This window comes from Aphelocoma coerulescens, chromosome 4 (genome assembly GCF_041296385.1).
Source record: "Aphelocoma coerulescens isolate FSJ_1873_10779 chromosome 4, UR_Acoe_1.0, whole genome shotgun sequence".
In the NCBI taxonomy this organism is placed as follows: domain Eukaryota; kingdom Metazoa; phylum Chordata; class Aves; order Passeriformes; family Corvidae; genus Aphelocoma; species Aphelocoma coerulescens.
Genome location: NC_091017.1, coordinates 65,159,367 through 65,163,740, shown reverse-complemented (window position 1 = coordinate 65,163,740; position 4,374 = coordinate 65,159,367). Strand labels below are relative to the sequence as shown.

Genomic DNA, 4,374 nt, shown 5'->3' with positions numbered 1-4,374 from the left:
TAGCTTTTTTCTTTCAGGAATCATGTTTAGACTTAAGGTTTAAGTAGTTGAATGAAGTTGCATAAATTTACGATCTTGATGGAGATTCTCACTTATTGTAAAAATGTATCTTTTCTTCCCCTGTTAGAGAAGCTATTGCAGTCACAAATTACTTAGAAGTGATTATAATAAAAGAATACCTCAGAATCATCTTTCTGTCACATGTGCATTGATTAGGAAAACTTTCCACAGTTTAAGCAGTGACAAGTTCACCCTTACTGCCGTCAGTGGCTTCATCTTAATATATTGAATTGGAAATTACAGATTCTGGTGATTAAAAAGATCCAGAAATTTATTTAATAGATATTTAATTGCTGGAGAGGCTACCATTTTAAAGCTATTCATCATGTGTTAAGTAGTTTATTACACGTAACTAGCCCGTTCAAAATTCAAGGAGCTTTGATTTCACTAATATTAATATTTGTCCTAAGTTACTACTAATGATGGATACCAGTTTGAAACGATCTCTTTTCCTTTATATATATGACCTGCAACCACCCAAGCTGCGAGCCTGCTGCAGATGCACCAAAGAATCCATCTTCCAGTTACAGTCATGTCTAGGTTTTCCTCTTTGCTCTATAACTTACCAAAACAGCTGTAGGAGTTTGGCGAGAAACAAGCAATGTGACTTTATTGTCTCTTCTAAATAGCGGACTATTCAGCCAAAATAAACTTTGGCCTTCTAGTAGCTTAAAGGCAGTATCGGCACATGTAAAACAAAACATACAACAATACATACCACGATGAGTGCCAGATGTTCATGGGAGAAAACACACAGCTGTTGGGCTTAGATCACCTGAATTCATTTTAAAGCCAAAGACACCAGTCACCTTTGTTGAGCTGTCAGATTAACAGAGGGACTGCAAAGACTGGAAGCAAGGGTGGGTCGTCTCAGTTACACTGAAGAATGCCAATTTATGCCTCATCAGCCAGCTGTCATGTAAAATTCCTTATGATAGACAGAGCTAAACATAACTCATTTGTCTTAAATGTACTGTTATGTACTTTGAAATAATCTAGTTATAGTTACTCTTCTATCAGAAGTTGAATGTTTCTCAAGTTCTCTGCAAAACCCAAGTGACCACAATTCTTCTGTTCTTCTATCCAGAAATATCATTGAGCAGTTCAGAGAGAACTTATTCAGGAAAACTTCACCATCCCATGAATTACAAGCAAATGGACCGCCAACCCCTGGATTCTATATAACAATAAAATAATAGCTAGGAATTATTATTATCCTGTATACACAAGCACAAGCTAAATATTGGGTGATACATATCCCTGATATTGAACTTCAGTAAACATTAATAGATTACAACAAACAATTAAACTACTAAAGGTGGAGTTACCCTATTGCTGGAAGAAACTCTGGCAAAACTAGTCCCCAGAAGAGCACTTCCCTTAAAAGGATATATAGCTACAGGATTTTAAGTCATTTTGATGTAAACCAGTTGTAAGATTAAACACAATATTCCATTCCAGTCCTGAATTACAGTAAATGCAATAAATATTTTCCTCAGTTTTCTGAGCATTCAAACATCAGGATCATGTATTCTATAAGGATCCAGCAGTCACAGTGTTTGGATCAGTGATCTAAAATTCTGCTAGTTTGCACAGGCACAAACAAAAACTATTTGTAAATCAAAATAACCAACTGAATAGTCTACTTATAAGTCTATTTTTATTGATTTTTATCCTGTGTATGTATCCTGTGGAAGACACTCAACAGTCTGTTGTGTTTACACATGTTGTTTCAGTTCTTTCTCTGAAATTCGGTTGGGGCCAATTCCACAAGTATGTTTATCAGTAAGTTTTGTTTTCTCATCTTCTTACTATTTGACAAAATCATCTTTTGCCTTTTTTAATTACATTAGTACATAAAATAAAACTCCTTTTGACAAAATATTCTTGCCCATAGTAAGCAAGTATAAAGATGTACTTCTGATTACACAAAGAAACAAGGTTTGGACAAAAGCAATCCTAACTGGCAGCCATCGTTCTACTTAAGACATGAGACAACATCTGGGATGTTTTCTCTTACTGAAGACACAAGTAAAATTCACATGGTGCTAGCTCACGAAAGATTTGACTCCCACAGTCCACACATCAAGTTTCTTCTTCTTGGTGCCCACATGCACATCCGTGCGGAATTTCCCCAGGACAACTCTGTAAACGGCAAAATTATACGCCTACGTTTTTAAATTTTGTTTCTCTTACTTATGACAACTTACTCTGGTCTTACTTAGAATCAATATGCTCTAATATTTGTCTGATAAGCAGATTAGGTCATGGTAGAAAGTTCATCATGTATTCAACATCTTCTGACAAATTTAAATCAGCCTTTATGGAAAGGCTTTATGCAGAGAGTCTACGAGGCCCATCTGCTTTCCACAGGGTATGAGAGCCCATGAGATTCCTATAGTTTCATATTCTGCTATTAGTTAAGAACTTTATTGCTTCCTAAATAAATACAGCAACTCAATCCATAAACTCACCACTGTATAACATATTTGGTACGACAGGCCTGACATTACCCATCTGAACATGTGATTGCCAAAAACAGGTGAACAATTCTTCCTTCAAAGCACTGTATTTCTACATGCACTGAAAGAAACATTGAGAAAAAAAAATTAAACTATCATAAGGAAACATAATAAATATCTTAAATATTTTCATTGCTGTAAAATCTCACGGGTGGTTTCATGGAAATACCCTCTTTTTATTAAGTCTAATAAATTCAGTGTTTCCTAAAGTCGTTGCCTCAACTGAAGAATTTAATTGCTATAATAGCACAAAACATTTATTCACGCATCTGGTTGGAATTCCTTTTCTCTGACAAATTTAATCAATGTAATTATCTATTTGACAGACACATAGAGAAGGAGAAACCTCAACAAGATGTAATTGACATGCTTCAATTAATCTTTCTAAAAATTTGTATAGTCTAACAGATGGATCAAACTTTATGCAAGTATTTGACCAAAGGCTATAAATCAAGTGACATGTTTTCTTTCAGGCAGAGGAATTAATATTGTTTCACAGACTTAGACAAAAGAGTTGTTAATCTTACAATAGCTCCCTTCCTCATAAAATTATCTACTACATAGAGACTATTAATGATACAGCATTCTTAACCATGGCAAAGAAAGTATAGGTTTAATACATGTTATTCTTGTTAAATCATTTTCTTTTATTAATGTAAAGAACTTCATAGCTTTGTAATACAGCAAATTAATTCACAGTGACACTGATGTACAAGCAGTAAAACTCTCCTAAAGGCAGACCCCACAGTTACCATCAAATCTCACAGCACTCCATCAAAGCAGAGACACTGCTCTGGTTTCATATTTTCCATTGCATTTTGAAAAATGCAAAAAAATCGTGATATGAAAACAAAATTTGACCCAGGGAAGTAGTAATATTCTAGGAAAGGCTCCAAAAGATGATTTGTGCTGTACAGGAGAGAGAACTATGTCACTGGTGACCCTCCCTGTCACAGATGGCACCACAGTACTGCCTGTCCCTGGCCAGCGAATTCCTTCTGCTTGTGTCTGGAACATTGGCACCACGGCGCTGGGGCTCGGCACACCTGCAGTCGGCCCTCTGAGAACTGCTTTGGGTGTATCAGCTGAAAGCCTCTCAGTTTAGATCAGTCTGGACCTCCCAAGCTGCCCTCAGAAGGAAAAGTAAACTCACAGCTTCACCCCCCACTAACCAAAACACCCAGCAGCTGAAGTGCCATGGTCTGCAGCAGGTCACCGTGTCACCACCCTCTCACTCTCCCTGTACACCCACCTGGCCACGCTGACAGCAGCACTCAGAGCCTCAGCACCCACAGGAGCCCCTGCCATCCTCCCCTGAGGAGTGACACACCTGACACACAGCAGGTCTCATCAAGGAAGGCAGCGTTCTTGCAGCTGAGTGCCTGCAGGCCCTATAAGAAGATCAGAGCTGCTGCTGCCTTGTACACAGTTGTTGCTGATCAGCTGAGTGATGGCATCTTCCTACAGACCAGCTCAAGCAGCTTCAAACAAAGGGAAGAATTAAACTTGCATCTTTCTCCTGCTATGAGTGAGCACCATAGCTAAGTGGAATGCCAAATTCATTCATTGTTTAGGCAACCTTCAAAATGAAGCCTCTTTCAGTAGCAGATCCTGCTACCATATTGCTGTCACAGCATGCCTTAAGTTTGGGTACCTTGGAGTGACAATACTTCTTACTCTTTTAAGCACAAGTGAGAAGCTATAGGAAGAAAGTTTGTCTGTCATAAAAACAGTCTCTTGGTTATGACCTTCAGCATTCTGCTCTGTAAGAAGTAATAGGAGCTTTGACAGC

At 37.9% G+C, this 4,374-nt stretch overlaps 1 long non-coding RNA gene across 1 annotated transcript; it reads right to left on the bottom strand.

Annotated features, from left to right (window-relative positions):
- Positions 1 to 295: 295 nt before the first annotated feature.
- Positions 296 to 3,932, bottom strand: LOC138109130 (uncharacterized). Its single transcript, XR_011150298.1, has 3 exons — positions 3,835 to 3,932; positions 2,535 to 2,643; positions 296 to 2,205 (listed from the first exon to the last, which is right to left on the bottom strand). It is a non-coding gene; the product is annotated as an uncharacterized lncRNA (long non-coding RNA).
- Positions 3,933 to 4,374: the final 442 nt, after the last annotated feature.